Genomic DNA, 21,018 nt, shown 5'->3' with positions numbered 1-21,018 from the left:
CGGCCTCGGCCAAACAATACGCCGCAACCTGACCTAGGCTTAATAGAGAGGCCAGCACGCCGGACTAAACCTATGCTCCCAGGGGTCATGGGCCATCTCCCCGGGAACTCCTGCACGTTGCGTACGCGGTCGGTGAGCAGACCTAGCTACCTCCTTCAACAAGGCAGGTGCTTACGCAGTCCAACCCGGCGCGCGCCACTCAGTCGCTGACGTCTAATAAGCTTCGGCTGATGCATACGACGCAGAACACCCATACTATGCCCACGTGATGGTTAGTGCTATCAGGCCAGAGGCCCTTCGGATCAAATATCCAAATCGCAGTGGATTAGGAACGCGCGGTAACAAGCAGAGACTCACGAAAGATGTGACCCCGTCGCCCCGTCTCGAGGACTTGCGGCAAGGGCTAGGAATGCCCGGCCACGCCTCGTAATTATCTCGCGGGCACCTTCCAGGTCAACCCGACTCCACATCACTCGCAATTATGCTCGCGCGGGTACCCCTCAGGGTCGACCCGTCTTTAGTAACATGGTTCAGTGTAAAGTCATAGTAACCATAGTAATCGTGTGTCCAAACATCAAGGGGAAAACCCGAGGAATCACCCCCGGTGAATTCCACTCGATGTAATCATCAAGGCGAACGTAAGAGGGACCACCCTCGAGGTTCACACTTGAGGGGTTGCACGACAGAGTCGTATCGGAAGTGGTTAAGGTGGAATCACCCTCGATAACCACGACCGAATAACTACACTAGCAGGTTAACATCATAAGTGCTGATGAGGCCTCACCCTCGGCACTCGATAGTAACCCAGTAGTGTCGAGCAACTAAGGGGAAGTGATGTGCGGTGTCGGGGCCTGGTCTTCGATCCCGTTGATCGGATCTTCAATGATGAAGCGGGGGCAACAAGGACAAGGTGGGGGTCACTTGTGGATCACTAACCAAGCTATACTAAGCAGTTTAGGATAAGCAGGTAGGTAACAATGAGCAGGTTACAAAAGCAGGCTATGCATCAGAATAGCAGCAAACAATAACAGTAGCAAAATCTAATGCAAGCATGAGAGAATGGAATGGGCGATATTGGGATGATCAAAGGGGGGGGGCTTGCCTGGTTGCTCTGGCAAGGAGGGGGTCGTCGTCGACGTAGTCGATCACAGGGGCAGCATCAGTCTCGGGGTCTAACGGAGAGAAGAGGAGGAAGAAACAGTAAGTACAGAGCAAACAGGGGCATAACAGAACAACAGGCAGAGCTAGACATGATCTAACGCGGTGCTACATGATACCGGCGAAGGGGGAGAACAGCCGGCAATGTTTCCCCGGAGTTAGGCATTTTCGGACAAACGAAATGGAGGGGGGAAGTTGTATGTTCGCTATGCTAGGGGTGTGTGGCAGACGAACGGAGGGCGTATCCGGATTCGTCTCATTGTTCTGAGCAACTTTCATGTATAAAACTTTTTCATCCGAGTTACAGATTATTTTAAACGAATTTATTAAAGATTTAACAATACCCGGAAAAACCCTGAAATTTTGCTAAGTCTGAGAATTCGTCAGTTTTTAAACATCACTTAGCTGTTTTCAAAACGCTACAACTATTGTTCTGTACATCCTATGATTTTGTGCCTTATATCAATTTTGAGCATTTTTGTGTGATCTACAAGGTAGTAGCACTTTCATCTCTGTTAGAGTGCATTTGCTTGATCATCAATAGCTCTAAAGTAGCTATGAAATTAAAGCTGTTTTCGGCTTTTCTATTAACAAAACATAGAACTTTGTGATTTTCATAGGAATTAATCCACACATCGAAAGGATTTGGCCCAGTGGGATAAAATGGAGTTTGTCAAGTATACCATCTACTCATATTTCTCTTAGCCTTGTTAACAGTTGTTTAACCGCAGTTTAGAGGCTGTTTAGAGGTCTATTTAGTGTAGAATTAGAGAAGCTAGCTAGTACCAGCTACAGTAACTAGAAGCAGTACACCGGCAACAAAATAGCAATGGACGCGGCAGCAGGCGGGCATGAACGAGCCCCGGCGCTCGCGGGCGCGGCTGACTGCGGAGAGGCAGTTGCGCGAATGAGCAGGGGCGCGGCCTCGGGTAGCAGCGGCCCTGGCGGGCGCGGCTGGAGTGGCGCGCAGGGCGCGGCCTCGACAAGGCAGGGCGCAGGCGGATGTGTGGCGCTTGTGTGGTGCAGGGAGCGGCGAGGCGCGGGCAGGGCAGCAATGAGGGGCGAGGCCGCGGGGAAGCAGCAGTGGGCGCGCGGCCGTGAGCAGCACGCAGCGACGACGAGCAGCGGTGGAAGCATGAGCGGCACGCAACAGAAGCAACACGTACATGGGACTCCGGCGTGTCCATGGCGACCAAGGCAAGCACGGGAGCGGCGGCTAACAGCGTGGATCAAGGGGGCAAAGCAGGGGGGTCGGAGGAGGAGCTCACAAGGGGTTCGTGGACATGGCCGAAAGGCACGGAGGTGGCCGGACGTGTTGCGCTCGTCGACGAGATGCGGCGGACGTGGCGGAGAAGACCGTGTGATGGCGAGGCAGCAGGCCGTCTGAGCTCCAACCGATAGGCGAGGACGACGAAGACGACGATGGCGAAGCTCCTGGACGTCTTGGCGCGACGAAGGGAAGCCGGTGGCCACGGGATCGACGACGATGATGACGACCGTGGGCTCGGCCTCTTCCAGGTCGTCGCATATGAGCAAGGGAGAACGGGATTTGGGGACTAGTGTTATTGGGAGAGAGAGAGAGGGACTAGGAGGGGCTGCCCTTATCCGCGAGGGGGAGCCGCGGGATACTCGACAGCGCGCCATCCAGCCAATGGACGGCGTGCACGCCCTGGCCTCGTTGCCTCTCACGAGAGGTTGGGGAAAGGCCAGCACAAAGGGGCCGGGCCACCCTGTAGTCACTAGAGGCCTGGTGGTACAGTGGGTTAGATCCCCCTTTTCCCTTTTTCTTTCTCTGGCATTTCTTTCTCTGATTTGCATTTTCTCTTGATATCAAATGATTTTGTAAAAATGTGAAACTTGCCACATAAATACATTGCAATATTTTGAGGGTGCAAAAAAGTTCCAAGGCATTTGGAATTGTATATCTATTTTTTTAGAAAAAGAAAAGGTCGGTTAAAATGGCTGCTGGTCCACTGTTTAATTTCTAGGGGCATTTTAACAACTTAAATAATGTTGGTTTCTTCATATCAAACAGTTAGTGAATATTTGTAATAACATGAACACTTTTGTTTGCGTTTTAATAAATAATTTTTTTACTTTATTTTAAATTTGAGTTTGACTTGAATTTTGATCAAATGACCATTGGCTTAGTAAAACGGTGATGATACGACATCATTAGGGGAAGATTACTGTAGCATTATTATCAGGGTGTTACACGTACGTAGCGTTGTTATTCTGGTCGCGAACGTGTACGTACATATATACTGGTCGATGTAGAGGCGCGCACGTGTCGTAGTAGAGGCGCGTACGTGTCGTAGTAGAGGCGCACACGTAGCATGTACACGTACGTACAACGGCCAGGGTGCAAGAAAGAAAATACGGCCACGTACGTACATACAGGCAGGGTCTCGAACGCCTACTCGCGCATACGTACGGCCAAGGCTCGTGTACATGGCTGGGTCGGAACGGAGAAACATCGTCGTCGTCGTGTTCATGGGGAGGCAACGGAATGCGTCATGTTCATGGGGAGGCAATGGAATGCGTCGTGTCCATGGGGAGGCAACGGAATGCGTCGTGTTCATCGGGAGGCAACGAAACGCGTGGGAGCCAACCGGCTGGGTTGGAACGGAATGCGTGGTCGTGTTTATCGGGAGGGCTTGGACGGAACAGGCGATGGAAACGAGGTCTGGCGTACCGCAAAACGGAGGAAACGGCCTTGTGTTCGACCGACCACGTACGAAACGGGATCCTGTTCATCGGGAGGGGTCTGGCGTACCACAAGACAGAGGAAACGGACCTCCTACGATCGAAACGGGGTCCTGTTGATCGGGAGGGGTGTGGCGTACCGCAAAACGGAGGAAACAGACTTGTGTTGGAGCGCTACGGTCGAAACAGGGGTCCTGTTGATCGGGAGGGGTGTGGCGTATCGCAAAACGGGACTCCACGGGATACTGTTCATCTCCACCGTCGACCTCCTCCAGCCTCCACGGGCTCCTGTTCATCCAGCCTCCACCGCGCGCTACTCCACCGGCTACTGTTCAACCACCCCTCCACGGGCACCCCTCCATCGTCTACTGTTTATCCAGCCCTCCACACCACGGGGTCCTGTTCAACCACCCCTCCACGGGCACCCCTCCACCGTCTACTGTTAATCCAGCCCTCCACACCATGGGGGCCTGTTCAACCACCCCTCCACCGTCTACTATTCATCCAGCCCTCCACACCACGGGGTCATGTTCATCCAGAGGCAACGCCACCGTTCACTGTTCATCCACCCCCCCCCCCCCCCCCCCCCCGCAACGCTCACTGTTCATCCAATTGATCGGCTTCAGTTAGCATCAGTAGCGAAGGAATCGCTCGATCGAGTTCAGTTAACAACTATCGATCGATCGCTCGGGTTCAGTAACGCGTAGCCTGCAGTGCAATCGCTCGGGTTCAGTTAGAGCCCAACGCCTCACTCGGGTTCAGTTAGAGCCAACACCTCGCACACACGCGCGTACGTGTATGAGAGAAACACGCATCGCTCGGCCCCGACCTCCCACCGTAACAGGGAACTCCCCGAAATCCCCCCCCCTTGCTTCTACCACGATTTTTTCCGTCATGGACGGCCCCAAGAATGTCATGCAGTTGCGTCTCCGGCCCACCCAGGATGAAAAGCACATTTTCTGTCATGATTTTTTGTCATAGAAGTAGGAGCCCACCACATCTATGATGATATCGGGTTTTGTCACAATTATCATCATAGAAGTGTCATATGTATGATAGAAATTTTTTTCATTCGGCCCAAAATGTCACGGATGTGTCTTTTTTTTGTAGTGCAAGATAGCATAAGTATTATGATGGGTGAACAAATTACTATCAAGCAATTGATAGAATTGAGCATAGTGATGAGAATATCTAGGTATGATCATGTATATAGGCATCACGTCCGTGACAAGTAGACCGACTCCTGCCTGCATCTACTACTATTACTCCACACATCGACCGCTATCCAGCATGCATCTAGAGTATTAAGTTCATAAGAACAGAGTAACGCTTTAAGCAAGATGACATGATGTAGAGAGATAAACTCATGCAATATGATATAAACCTCATCTTTTTATCCTCGATGGCAACAATACAATACGTGTCGTTTCCCTTACTGTCACTGGGATTGAGCACCGCAAGATTGAACCGAAAGCTAAGCACTTATCCCATTGCAAGAAAGATCAATCTAGCAGGCCAAACCAAACTGATAATTCGAAGAGACTTGCAAAGATAACCAATCATACATAAAATAATTTAGAGAAGATTCAAATATTCTTCATAGATAATCTTGATCATAAACCGACAATTCATCGGATCTCGACAAACACACCACAAAAGAAGATTACATCGAATAGATCTCCAAGAGAATCGAGGAGAACTTTGTATTGAGATCCAAAGAGAGAGAAGAAGTCATCTAGCTAATAACTATGGACCTGAAGGTCTGAAGTAAACTACTCACACATCATTGGAGGGGCCATGGAGTTGATGTAGAGGCCCTCCGTGATCAATGCCCCCTCCGGCGGAGCTCCGGAAAAGGCCCCAAGATGGGATCTCTTGGGTACAGAAGGTTGCGGCGGTGGAATTAGCTTTTCGTGGTTCTCCCCGATGTTTTCAGGGTACGTAGGTATATATAGGAGGAAGAAGTAGGTCGGTGGAGCCACGAGGGGCCCACGAGGGTGGAGGGCGCGCCCAGGGGGTAGGCACGCCCCTGCCTCGTGGCCTCCTCGTTGGTTGCTTGACGTCCACTCCAAGTCCTCTGGATCACGTTTGTTCCAAAATCACGCTCCCGAAGGTTTCATTCCGTTTGGACTCCGTTCGATATTCTTTTTCTGTGAAACACTGAAATAGGCAAAAAAACAGCAATTTGGGCTGGGCCTCCGGTTAATAGGTTAGTTCCAAAATAATATAAAAGTGTATAAATAAGCCCATTAAACATCCAAAACAGAATATATAATAGCATGGAGCAATCAAAAATTATAGATACGTTGGAGACGTATCAAGCATCCCCAAGCTTAATTCCTGCTCGTCCTCGAGTAGGTAAATGATAAAAACAGAATTTTTGATGTGGAATGCTTCCTAACATATTTCTCAATGTAATTTTCTTTATTTTGGCATGAATGTTCAGATCCAAAAGATTCAAGATAAAAGTTTAATATTGACATAAAAATAATAATACTTCAAGCATACTAACTAAGCAATCATGTCTTCTCAAAATAACATGGCCAAAGAAAGTTCATCCCTACAAAATCATATAGTTTGGTCATGCTCCATTTTTGTCACACAAGAATGCTCTCATCATGCACAACCCCGATGACAAGCCAAGCAATTGTTTCATACTTTAGTAATCTCAAACTTTTTTCAACTTTCACGCAATACATGAGCGTGAGCCATGGATATAGCACTATGGGTGGAATAGAATATAATGAAGGGGGTTATGTGAAGAAGACAAAAAGGAGAAAGTCTCACATTGACGCGGCTAATCAATGGGCTAGGGAGATGCCATTCAATTTATGTCAATGCAAGGAGTAGGAATTGCCATGCAACGGATGCATTAGAGCTATAAATGTAAGAAAGCTCAACAAAAGAAACTAAGTGGGTGTGCATCCAACTTGCTTTCTCACGAAGACCTAGGGCACTTGAGGAGGCCCATTGTTGGAATATACAAGCCAAGTTCTATAATGAAGAATTCCCACTAGTATATGAAATTGACAAAACAAGAGACTCTCTATCATAAATATCATGGTGCTGCTTTGAAGCACAAGTGTGGAAAAGAAGGGATAGTAGCATTGCCCCTTTTTATTATTTTTATTCTTTTTGGGCCTTTTTTGGCCTTTCTCTTCTTTTTTTTCTTCTTTTTTGGGACAATGCTCTATTAATGATGATCATCACACTTCTATTTATTAACAACTCAATGATTACAACTCGATACTAGAACAAGATATGACTCTATATGAATGCCTCCGGCGGTGTACCGGGATGTCCAATGACTCATCAGTGACATGTATGAAAGAATTATGAATGGTGGCTTTGCCACAAATACGATGTCAACTACATGATCATGCAAGGCAATATGACAATGATGATGCGTGTCATAATAAATGGAACGGTGGAAAGTTGCATGGCAATATATCTTGGAGTGGCTATGGAAATGCCATAATAGGTAGGTATGGTGGATGTTTTGAGGAATATATAAGGAGGTTTATGTGTGATAGAGAATATTGTACCACGGGGTTTGGATGCACTGGCGAAGTTTGCACCAACTCTCAAGGTGAGAAAGGGCAATGCACGGTACCGAAGAGGCTAGCAATGATGTAAGGGTGAGAGTGCGTATAATCCATGGACTCAACATTAGTCATAAAGAACTCACATACTTATTGCAAAAATCGACAAGTCATCAAAAAGCAAGTATTACGCGCATGCTCCTAGGGGGGTAGATTGGTAGGAAAAGACCATCGCTCGTCCCTGACCGCCACTCATAAGGAAGACAATCAAATAACACCTCATGTTTCAAATTTGTTACACAACATTTACCATACGTGCATGCTATGGGACTTGCAAACTTCAACACAACTATTTCTCAAATCACACCTACTCAACAAGCACAACTTTAATATCACTATCTCCATATCTCAAAACAATCATCAAGTATCAAGCTTCTCTTAGTATTCAATGCACTTATATGAAAGTTTTTTTATAGTATCAAAGGCAAATTACCATGCTATTATAAAGGACTATATAAATAATATAAGTGAAGCATGAGAGATCAATTATTTCTATAAAATGAAACCACCACCGTTCTCTAAAGGATATAAGTGAAGCACTGGAGCAAAAACTATATAGCTCAAAAGATATAAGTGAAGCACATAGAGTATTCTAATAAATTTGATTCATGTGTGTGTGTCTCTCAAAAGGTGTGTACAGCAAGGATGATTGGGTAAAATAAAACGCAAAGACTCAAATCATACAAGACGCTCCAAGCAAAACACATATCATGTGGTGAATAAAAATATAGCTCCAAGTAAAGTTACCGATGAACGAAGACAAAAGAGGGGATGCCTTCCGGGGCATCCCCAAGCTTAGGCTTTTTGGTGTTCTTGGATTTTACCTTGGGGTTCATTGGTCATCCCCAAGCTTAGTCTCTTGCCACTCCTTGTTCCATAATCCATCAAATCTTTACCCAAAACTTGAAAACTTCACAACACAAAACTTAGCAGAAAATCTCGTGAGCTCCGTTAGCGAAAGAAAACAAAAGACCACTTCAAGGTACTGTAATGAACTCATTCTTTATTTATATTGGTGTTAAACCTACTATATTCCAACTTATTTATGGTTTATAAACTCCATTACTAGCCATATATTCATCAAAATAAGCAAAGAACACACGAAAAACAGAATCTGTCAAAAACAGAACAGTCTGTAGTAATCTGTAACTAACACAAACTTCTGGAACCCAAAAAATTCTAAAATAAATTTTTGGACGTGAGTAATTTATCTATTAATCATCTTCAAAATGAATTAACTAAATATCACTCTCCAATAAAAAATGGCAGCAATTCTCGTGAGCGCTAAAGTTTCTGTTTTTTACAGCAATATCAAAAGGACTTTCCCCAAGTCTTCCCAACGGTTCTACTTGGCACAAACACTAATTAAACACAAAAAACACAACCAAAACAGAGGATAGATAAATTATTTATTACTAAACAGGAAAAAAAAGGAAGGAATAAAAATAAAATTGGGTTGCCTCCCAACAAGCGCTATCGTTTAACGCCCCTAGCTAGGCATAAAAGCGAAGATAGATCTAAGTATTGCCATCTTTGGTAGGCAATCCATAAGTGGCTCTCATAATAGATTCATATGGTAACTTAATTTTCTTTCTAGGGAAGTGTTCCATGCCTTTCCTTAAAGGAAATTGGAATCTAATATTCCCTTCCTTCATATCAATAATTGCACCAATCATTCTAAGGAAAGGTCTACCAAGAATAATAGGACATGAAGGATTGCAATCTATATCAAGAACAATGAAATCTACGAGCACATAATTCCTATTTGCAACAATAAGAACATCATTAATTTTTCCCATAGGTTTCTTAATAGTGGAATCCGCAAGGTGCAAGTTTAAAGAACAGTCATTAAATTCACGGAAACCTAGCAAATCACACAAAGTTTTTGGGATCGTGGAAACACTAGCACCCAAATCACACAAAGCATAGCATTCATGATCTTTAATTTTTATTTTAATTGTAGGTTCCCACTCATCATAAAGTTTTGTAGAGATAGAAACTTCCAAGTCAAGTTTTTCTTTATAAGATTGCATCAAAGCATCAACGATATGTTTAGTAAAAGCTTTATTTTGACTATAAGCATGAGGAGAATTTAGCATGGATTGCAACAAGGAAATACAATCTATCAAAGAGAAATTATCATAATTAAATTCCTTGAAATCCAAGATAGTGGGTTCGTTGCTATCTAAAGTTTTGACCTCTCCAATCCCACTTTTATCAATTTTTGCATCAAGATCTAAAAACTCCAAATTTTTGGGACGCCTTCTAACTAAAGTTGACTCACCAGTCCCATCATTATCAAGATTCATATTGCAAAACAAAGATTTAATAGGGGACACATCAATAACTTTTAGATCTTCATCATTATTATCATGGAAACTAGAAGAACACGCCTTCACAAAGCAATCTTTCTTAGCACGCATCCTAACGGTTCTTTCCTTGCACTCATCAATGGAAATTATCATGGCTTTGAGAGACTCATTGATATCATACTTAGGTGGAATAGATCTAAGTTTTAAAGAATCGGCATGAAGAGAAATTCTATCCACGTTCCTAGACAACTCATCAATCTTAAGCAATTTTTCTTCAATCAAAGCATTGAAACTCTTTTGCGAACTAATAAATTATTTAATACTAGATTAAAAATCAGCCGACATCTTATTATAATTTCCATAAGATTTGTTGTAGGAATTACCATAATTATTAGAGGAATTACTACGAAACGGCCTAGAATTAAAATTACCTCTATACGCGTTGTTACCAAAATTGTTCCTACTAACAAAATTCACACCCATAGATTCATTATTATTTTGAATCAAAGTAGACAAAGGCATATCATTAGGATCAGTAGGAGCACTCTTATTAGCAATCAATTTCATAAGTTCATCCATCTTTCCACTCAAAACATTAATCTCTCCAATTGCATGCACCTTTTTACTAGTAGATCTTTCAGTGTGCCATTGAAAATAATTAACCATAATATTATCTAAGAGTTTAGTAGCTTCTCCTAAACTGATTTCCATAAAAGTGCCTCCCGCGGCCGAATCTAAAAGATTTCTAGAAGCAAAATTCAATCCGGCATAAATTTTTTGTATAATCATCCATAAATTCAATCCATGTGTAGGGCAATTACGTATCATTAATTTTATCCTATCCCAAGATTGTGCAACATATTCATGATCAAGTTGCTTAAAATTCATAATATCGTTTCTAAGAGAGATGATCTTAGCGGGAGGAAAATACTTAGAGATAAAAGCATCTTTGCACTTATTCCATGAATCAATACTATTTTTAGGCAAAGACGAAAACCAAGCTTTAGCACGATCTCGAAGCAAAAACGGAAATAGCTTAAGTTTAACAATATCATTATCCACATCTTTGTTCTTTTGCATATCACACAAATCAACAAATTTGTTTAGATGGGTAGCGGCATCTTCACTAGGAAGGCCAGAAAACGGATCTTTCATGACAAGATTCAACAAAGCAGTATTAATTTCACAAGATTCAGCATCGGTAAGAGGAGCATTTGGAGTGCTAATAAAATCATTATTATTGGTATTGGCAAAGTCACACAATTTAGTATTATCTTGAACCATCATGACAAGAAAGCAATCCAACACACAAGCAAGCAAGCGAAGGAAAAGCGAACGGAAAGAGAGGGCGAAAGGAAAAGAGGGCGAATAAAACGGCAAGGGTGAAGTGGGGGAGAGGAAAACGATAGGCAAATGGCAAATAATGTAATGCGAAGGATAAGGGTTGTGATGGGTACTTGGTATGTCTTGACTTGGCGTAGATCTCCCCGGCAACGGTGGCAGAAATCCTTCTTGCTACCTCTTGAGCATGCGTTGGTTTTTCCTTGAAGAGGAAAGGGTGATGCAGCAAAGCAGTGTAAGTATTTCCCTCAGTTTTTGAGAACCAAGGTATCAATCCAGTAGGAGACCATGCGCGAGTCACCTCGTACCTACACAAACAAATAAGAACCTGGCAACCAACGTGATAAAGGGGTTGTCAATCCCTTCATGGCCACTTGCAAGAGTGAGATTGATAGAGATAATAATAATAAAATAAATATTTTTGGTATTTTTATGATATAGATTGAAAGTAAAGATTGCAAAATAAAATAGATTGGAAACTTGTATGATGGAGAATAGACCCGGGGGCCATTGGTTACACTAGTGGCTTCTCTCAAGATAGCATAAGTATTACGGTGGGTGCACAAATTACTGTCGAGCAATTGTTAGAATTGAGCATAGTTATGAGAATATATAGGTATAATCATGTATATAGGCATCACGTCCGTGACAAGTAGACCGACTCCTGCCTGCATCTACTACTATTACTCCACACATCGACTGCTATCCAGCATGCATCTAGAGTATTAAGTTCATAAGAACAGAGTAACGCTTTAAGCAAGATGACATGATGTAGAGGGATAAACTCATGCAATATGATATAAACCCCATCTTTTTATCCTTGATGGAAACAATACAATACGTGTGTTTCCCTTACTGTCACTGGGATTGAGCACCGCAAGATTGAACCGAAAGCTAAGCACTTCTCCCATTGCAAGAAAGATCAATCTAGTAGGCCAAACCAAACTGATAATTCAAAGAGACTTGCAAAGATAACCAATCATACATAAAAGAATTCAGAGAAGATTCAAATATTATTCATAGATAATCTTGATCATAAACCCACAATTCATCGGATCTCGACAAACACACCGCAAAAGAAGATTACATCGAATAGATCTCCAAGAGAATCGAGGAGAACTTTGTATTGAGATCCAAAGAGAGAGAATAAGCCATCTAGCTAATAACTATGGATCCGGAGGTCTGAAGTAAACTACTCACATATCATCGGAGGGGCCATGGAGTTGATGTAGAGGCCCTCCATGATCAATGCCCCCTCTGGCGGAGCTCCGGAAAAGGCCGCAAGATGGGATATTTTGGGTACACACTACAAGGATAACCCCTATAAAGCAACACATATTCTACAACATTTTGACCATAGGTTGCAAAATTCACAGAGATACGCATATAAGCGTTGCAGCATATGCGTTGTAGACTTACATCTCATGACCATAGTGTCATACATAGATTGTAACAGATCTTATATGTTGCCTTGTATTTGTTCTATATTATGTCTGTTATAAGACTGCAAATTTACATAATTAAAAATAAAAATTAGACACGCCAACAAACATAATGAATGTGGTGGCAAAAATATCTGCTAACCATTCGAGCGAAAACCAAATCGCACATAGTCCCTTCATTTTATTCTCCGATCCACATCAGGTTAAATCCTATTCGGTTAAAGGCATCGGCACAAACGGGCGCACCCCATTGACCCTTTTTTCTGCTTAAAGAACAAAAAATGATGAGTGGCGATGGGATTGAACTCTAGACATCTTCTTTCAAATCCACACCCAGTAACCACTAGAATATCTAAATGCTTGTGCCTACTAACTTCATTTTCCCATTTTATTCTTTCTTCAGTTCAGGGAAGCCCCCTGTTTTGGGAAGCTTCCCTAGACGGGTTTTTTCTAGACCGCTTTTGTTTGTTTATTCTTTCATTTTTTTTTCTATTTATATTTTTTAATTTTTGCAAAATGCATGAATTTTTTCAGTATCGATGGACTTTTTTCAAAATTGAGATTTGCTTCTAAATTGATGATTGTTTTTCAAAATTGATGAACTCGTTTGAAATTTGGGAAATTTTATTGAAAATTGATGAACTTTTTCCAAATTCGATGGACGTTTTTTTTAATTCAATGTACATTTTTTGAAATCGATGAGCTTTCTTCAAAATTGATGAAAGTTTTCATATTCGTGAAATTTTTGTCCATTTCATAAATTTTTTCTCAAATATATGTTTTTTTGTTTCTGCTAACTTTTTCCAAATCGATGAACTTTTTTTGAAATTCATGAAGATTTTTTTAAATTGATGAACTTTTTAAATTTCATGATTTGTTTAGGAAATTGTGAACTTTTTCGGAATTCTATGAACTTTTCAAAATTGTGTTAACCGTTGGCCGGTTTTTTCCGTCAATCAGAAGCACAACACATCCAAAAGAAAATAAACAGGAGGGCTTAAGAGATGGGCTTGGAGGGAAAATAAGCCCAGTAACAACTTACCCTGCAGATCGTCCCGGGATAAGAGATGGGTTTGAAGAGAAAGGCAAGTTGAACTCGTTGCTGTAGGGCCGAGTTCTTTTCTCCCATCGATCCAACAAGTTCTCCTTAAGAAACAAGAAATAAATAAATGTTGTAGCCATAATCATATGTACTGTAAACACTAGTCTATCCTGTTGGTGATTTCCTTGCGTCCATTCTAGTAGGGTTTGTTCGAACTTCTGCATGGTTGTTTTCTGACAAATTTTTTATATCACAGGCATTAACTTTTTTCCGCAGCAGGCGTAAATTGAAATAAAAAGCAAAATTAAGCAGCGTTAGACTATGAATTGTAGGCATATTTTTTTAGCAGTAGGGAAATATTACGAGGTCAAAAAATAGTGAGGCATGACAGAAAATAAGAATGATTTTATACCATTTTATTATAATATATTAAAGATATTAAAAATGCACATATACAATTAAGCCGCGAGGCAGAATTCCCTTGAACCGGAACCAAAGCCGGGGGAGGTTTGCGGGCGTCCGTACTCGTGCTAATGTACACAGTCCCACCAGAACACTCTCCCGCGCGAACCGCTCTAGGACAAAATTTCATAATGCAAGCATAAATAGATTTTTTCCGTAGTAGGCGTAAATTGAAATAAAAAATCAAAATTAAGCAGCATTGGACTATGAATTGTAGGCATGATTGTTTTTGAGCGGCAGGGAAATATTACGTGGTCACAAAATAATGAGGCACGACAGAAAATAAGAATGATTTTTTATTATAATATATTAAAGGTATTAAAACGCACATATACAATTAAGTTCGCGAGCCAAAATCCTCTCAAATCGGAATCAAAGCTGGGGGATGTTTGCCGGTGTCCGAACTCGTGCTAATGTACGCAGTCCGACAAGAACACTCTCCAGCGTGAACTGCTCTACGACAAAATTTCATACCCCAGGCATAAATAGATCTTTTTTTGCCGTAGGCGTAAATTCCCTACTGCTAAAATGCACATATACAATTAAGTCCGCGAGGCAGAATTCCCTTGAACCGGAACCAAAGCTGGGGGAGGTTTGCGGGCGTCCGTACTCGTGCTAATGTACACAGTCCCACCAGAACACTCTCCCGCGCGAACCGCTCTAGGACAAAATTTCATAATGCAAGCATAAATAGATTTTTTCCGTAGTAGGCGTAAATTGAAATAAAAAATCAAAATTAAGCAGCATTGGACTATGAATTGTAGGCATGATTGTTTTTGAGCGGCAGGGAAATATTACGTGGTCACAAAATAATGAGGCACGACAGAAAATAAGAATGATTTTTTATTATAATATATTAAAGGTATTAAAACGCACATATACAATTAAGTTCGCGAGCCAAAATCCTCTCAAATCGGAATCAAAGCTGGGGGATGTTTGCCGGTGTCCGAACTCGTGCTAATGTACGCAGTCCGACAAGAACACTCTCCAGCGTGAACTGCTCTACGACAAAATTTCATACCCCAGGCATAAATAGATCTTTTTTTGCCGTAGGCGTAAATTCCCTACTGCTAAAATGCACATATACAATTAAGTCCGCGAGGCAGAATTCCCTTGAACCGGAACCAAAGCTGGGGGAGGTTTGCGGGCGTCCGTACTCGTGCTAATGTACACAGTCCCACCAGAACACTCTCCCGCGCGAACCGCTCTAGGACAAAATTTCATAATGCAAGCATAAATAGATTTTTTCCGTAGTAGGCGTAAATTGAAATAAAAAATCAAAATTAAGCAGCATTGGACTATGAATTGTAGGCATGATTGTTTTTGAGCGGCAGGGAAATATTACATGGTCACAAAATAATGAGGCACAACAGAAAATAAGAATGATTTTTTATTATAATATATTAAAGTTATTAAAACGCACATATACAATTAAGTTCGCGAGCCAAAATCCCCTCAAATCGGAATCAAAGCTGGGGGATGTTTGCGGGCGTCCGAACTCATGCTAATGTACGCAGTTCCACAAGAACACTCTCCAGCGTGAACTGCTCTACGACAAAATTTCATACCCCAGGCATAAATAGATCTTTTTTTGCCGTAGGTGTAAATTGAAATAAAAAAGCAAAAATAAGCAGCGGTGGACTATGAATTGTAGGAATTTTTTTGAGCGGTAGGGAAATATTACGAGGTCACAAAATAATGAGGCATTACCGAAAATGAGAATGATTTTATACTCTTTTGTTATAATATATTAAAGGTATTAACACGCACATATACAGTTAAGTCCATGAGCCAAAATCTTGAAACGGAACCAAAGCTGGGGAAGTTTGAAGGCATCTGGATTCGTGCTAATGTACGCAGTTCCAACAAAACACTCTCCCACGCGAACCGCTGTAGGAATTGCGCCTGCGTATCGATGTCGGCCAGCCACTCCAGAATGGACGCGACTCGGCGGCCTTGATGTCGGTCAGAGCGACCTGACAGGACGGGAGTGTGGCACCGCTTCAATGCGGGCGCAACGACCAAGAAGCATACTCCGACCGCCGTGCCGCATTGAAGCAACATCAATCCACCTGCCCGGGCTAATTAAGTACGGCTCCGGTATCGACCAACCCCATCTTTATCTCATCTTCGCTCCTCTCCGCACAACCATAGCATCCAATCCGATCCTCTCCTGGACCGGCAAGATAGGCTAGTCAGGCTCTTCCGGATTGTTCTCGGCGCCGGCGGAAGATCTTCCTTCAGATCGTGGCGCCGCCCACGCGTGGTCTTTTGTTCCATCATTCTCCTCTACGCCATCAAAGAAGGAGGTCGTGCTCTCCTTGGATGACCAAGAGTAGCAACAGTCACCCTCCTGGCCGATGCTGCCGCAATGGACGAGGAGTTTTAGTGACAGTTCGAGCTCCCTCCGTGACCGCAATTCGGCGCCGCCCTCGCCACTGCCTTCCACGCCTCATCGCTGATTGCCGCCCTATCGATGCCCGGTCGCTATGAAGCTGGATCCATACTTGGAGCTCACGAATGCACACGGGCACCTCGTGCCGTAGCTCAAACGCTACAACAGGAGAATGTCGCCGCGGTGCTCTAGTGACGGCCGAGTTTCATGACATGGCGCAATGCGCATCATCATGCCGTGTTCACATTGTTAGATGTTGCGCCAGACTGGGTCCTCGCAAACGCCGCGCTGATGAAGGCCTATACCATCTACCAGTCGAAGACCACCGTGAAGATGTCTCCGCGCGGCGTTGGTGCCGCCCCGATGACCAATTGGTCATGATCGGCTTGGCCTAGCCGCTGCACTCCGCCGCCCTCGTCGCCGACAAGGGCAAGGGAAGGGCGGTGGAGCAGGGTGGTGTCCGCGGCTGATGGTACCATGCGCGCAACGACGAATGAAGTTGACCAGAAACACCGCGAGCGGCAATTCGCGGCCAATCAGGCCCGGTTTGAGCAACAAAAATCAATATTACTTCACCCATCTTGCACTGATTTTTTACAAACATAGAAGAAGCACATTGTGTTTGGCACAAATATATGTACATGTGCGTGTCAAGGGCCAGATATGATAATAACAAAAATTATAAATTATTTCGCATAATTTTTTACTACTGGTATTCTTTTGTGATTTCGCACCAAAGTTTTCCTTTCCCTCCATTCTCTCCCGCGATAGTGAATAAGCACGCGCGCTTGATTACCATGGCCCCACCCGCCATACGAATGAAGAACGTAGACCAAAATTTGGCATCGCGAGGAGGTAACTGCGCCATCAAAATCGGAAACCTCCCCCTTCCCCATATCAACACAGTTCCCTTCCTCGTCTCATAGGATCTCTATCTTGAGGAGATCGATCATGGCCTGCCCTCCCTCCTGAACCTCGTAGCGCACCCCGCCGATTCATTGAGGATTTGAGGTTGAGGGCACAAGAGGCATGTCTTGTTCAGCAACTGGGATGGAAAGCATATCAGTCCCCACCCTCGATTCATAGAAACACAAGGTAAATACTAGTACGACTTGACGATTTTGCCTCCTCCCCCCTTGGTTCAGATCTGTCCCTTCTATGCTTTCTAATTACTCTTCTCTTGTGTGAATTTGGTAGTGCACACCAAGTGTTTGATAGCTGTCCTCTGTTATTGGTTCAGAATTTTGGGGGCCTTGAGATAGAGGGGGTTGTTTCAGATTCTTCTTCTATAAGCTTACACGTTCCCTATTTGATTGAGAATAGCTTTTTAGGTTTTATTCAGTATAGTGCCCTGACACCTCCTTGTTTTGGTGTTCGTAGGTTTACTGAACATAAGAGGTGGCTTAAATCTAGTAACTATTAAGGTTTCAGGTGTGGACGCGTGCAATATTTCAATGTAGTTCTGCACCATTACTACCTTCGTGAGTTCAATCTCTTCATAGACTTTCTTCATGGAACTCCAATTCTGACTATCCTATTCTAGTTGGGTAGTACAGTTGGGTTAGTTCTTGCCTAACATTTTGCGGTTGAACACCTAGCATAGTTTCTTTCTTTCTTCGTGTGTGTGCAGACATTTGTGACCTTGTTATTTTCTTATTGCTATCATATTGTATTCTGGCTGGGGTGTCATTTGTAGAAAATGAACGATGGAGTGACTAGAAGAAGTGTTATCTTGGTCGTACCTATGGACAAATTGCAGTAAGTATCATGTAGACTAGTGAGGCCCTAATAAAATGTTAATTTTATTAAGAATATCAGAACATGATCTGCAGCAGCACAACTACAAGTCCAGTCTACAAAACGACACACTTGTTCTGAAAATAAATGTTAGTGAACAACCATGTGCACGATAGTGAAAACACATGTATACTCTGCAACACAATCAGCCTTGGCCCATGGGATCTCCTCACAGTTCCAACTTAAAAATCTCATCAGCCTAGCTCTAATGCTTGTGCATGAACGAAACCTCCTTAAGACCAAAGAGAAAGAACTTGGGTGTCCTTGAGCTTATGATCCTCTTACTATCCGTGGATAGTGTTAAACCTGAACATGTGTTCCCCCTTGCAAAAACCAAGTTAAACATCATACCACACAAGTACAAGTTCATCTTCCCTAAGCAACTGAAATAGATCAACAGTTAAATTACTAGTATCGAAAGATAACTACATTTTATTCATAGTAATGTTCCTAGCATGGAAAAAAAACTAAAAAGCATGGGGTCATTGAAAGAGCTGCTATATGGAGTTTCATTTTGTTACTTGCTCTTTTTCTTATACACCCGATGAACAAAATAATGGACCCCTTGCAAATTTACATTTCAGAGTAATGGTTTCATGTCTTAGTTCATCGTTTTCACTATGAAATAGGAATAGCTTGATTTATTCTGAGTACCTACTTAGTACTAAATGAGTTGATATTTTGATTTGATAAGGAATAAATGTGGTAAGACTTATTTTATTGATTGTAGGGGCAGAAATTACTTCAAAATATGATTGTTTGAGCTGAAATCTGAATTAATCGTCTTCACATCTGTGGGGATGACTATCATAAGGTCGAGTAGGACCACAGAATATTGTCTTTTACATAATTTATTTAAACTTTTGGTCATTGTCATGTTGCAGCAGATATGTAATGGACAAGAATTTCAGTGCATGAGCGAAGGGAAATAGATTCTGCTGCACATAAGGTATATATCCATTCCCATATACAATATGTTCAAAATATGTTGCTCCAATGGTTATGTATCTACTGGTCGTCTTGCTAAATGTTATTAAAAACAAGAATGTTAGTGCATGTCAGGGAGAAAAAACTTCTGTTGCAAACAAGCGGTATCCTTTCATAATCACATACAAATTTTGTTTAGACTATTTGTGGCTTGTTTAGTTGTTTATTACTTCTTTGCTATCAGTCTGTTGTCCAGACTACAAAAACAACATAAGGTGCTAATGCATGCTGTAAGAGTGCTCGAAGTGGTTCCCTGAGTTGGATGGATGCCAATGAACTATCTGTTGTGCTCAAATTCATTTCATATGTTCCCCTGTTTTGTTTCTGTCTTCTCATATGGCAACTTTTATTTTTTCTAACAGGCAGGAACTAAAGTATTCTTGAAGAGCCCGAAAAATCATAATAAGGGCGTAGCTCTAGATACAATGGTAAGTTCTGATCCTAAATTTAAACTTGATGGTCCTGAAATTAGAAATGAATTCTGGGTAGTGCATGTTGATATGGCACTAGTGCAAACTGAATATTTGGTATGAATTTGCAAAACTGCAATACTCTCGGTAATGCATAAAAATAAAAGCTTCCATGGCCTTCAACCTTTGTACGTGACTAATATTTGCCTATATTACTACTTGCATCATGTCAAGGTATTGTGTGTTAACAGTTCAGTTTTATTTTCTTGTTTGTAGATTCAAAAGATAAATTGATGAGTATATGGGAGCGTGGCGATTATACTGCAATGATGATGTCGATGATCCATTTCATGATGATGATGACGGATGCATTTAGTTTTAGTTATATTGTAGGGACGACGTTCTTGTCGGATGTTGTTCCTCAGTTAAGATGGATATTTTCAGTTTAAGTTTCGCGGTCAAGAAAATTGTTAGATTATGCATCACATTTGGATGATGTTCCTCCTGTAATATCCACTATTGTAATCCAACAGTTTTGATCTAATATATGATTTCTTCCTCTCGTGAGTATATTGTGTTGTTTTTCGTTCACTTGAAATACATAATTATCGCCTTTACATGGAGCATTAATTTAATTGCTAGCAATATATAATTATATATACATGTAATATTATTATTGACACTATATATGTACCAACACTTGAAACGTTGGAAATTCTCCATTGCCAAGCAATGGGATTTTGATTCATGTACATCAAGCACCAACACATAAAATTGTTGTAAAAGTCAGTTTTATCTGTTGTTCTCTTGCAACGGACCCTTTTACCAACGATAGTATAAGCATTGCATTATGCGCTAGCAACACTGGATAAGGCTACGCATCCCAAACCGTTGGTAAAGACCCTAGCAACACATATATGGACATTTAGATACGGAAAAAGGCGTTGCTATAGTGGGGGTCCTGTTGTAGTGACAAAAGGTTTTAGGTTTTCGTGGATATATATAGGAGGAAGAAGTAGGTCGATGGAGCCATGAGGGGCCCACGAGGGTGGAGGGCGCGCCCAGGGGGGTAGGCGCGCCCCCGTGCCTCGTGGCCTCCTCGTTGGTTGCTTGACGTCCACTCCAAGTCCTCTTGATCACGTTTGTTCCAAAAAACACGCTCCCGAAGGTTTCATTCAGTTTGGACTCCGTTTGATATTCTTTTTCTGCGAAACACTGAAATAGGCAAAAAAAACAGCAATTTGGGCTGGGCCTCCGGTTAATAGGTTAGTCCCAAAAATAATATAAAAGTATATAAATAAGCCCATTAAATATCCAAAACAGAATATATAATAGCATGGAGCAATCAAAAATTATAGATACGT

General features: G+C 42.3%; 1 long non-coding RNA gene across 2 annotated transcripts; it reads left to right on the top strand.

The window, feature by feature from the left end:
• Nucleotides 1–17,447: 17,447 nt before the first annotated feature.
• On the top strand, nt 17,448–20,224 carry LOC125555506. Of its 2 annotated transcripts, XR_007304733.1 has the most exons (4): nt 17,448–17,555; nt 17,841–17,941; nt 19,142–19,672; nt 19,931–20,224. It is a non-coding gene; the product is annotated as an uncharacterized LOC125555506 (long non-coding RNA). The 2 variants fall into 2 exon arrangements; XR_007304734.1 differs by lacking the exon at nt 19,931–20,224 and having other exon boundaries at nt 19,145–19,172.
• The last annotated feature ends 794 nt before the right edge of the window (nt 20,225–21,018 follow it).

The sequence above is a fragment of the Triticum urartu genome, chromosome 5, assembly GCF_003073215.2.
Source record: "Triticum urartu cultivar G1812 chromosome 5, Tu2.1, whole genome shotgun sequence".
Classification (NCBI taxonomy): Eukaryota; Viridiplantae; Streptophyta; class Magnoliopsida; order Poales; family Poaceae; genus Triticum; species Triticum urartu.
Note: the sequence above shows the minus strand (reverse complement) of the source record. Positions and strands in the feature narration are given on the sequence as shown.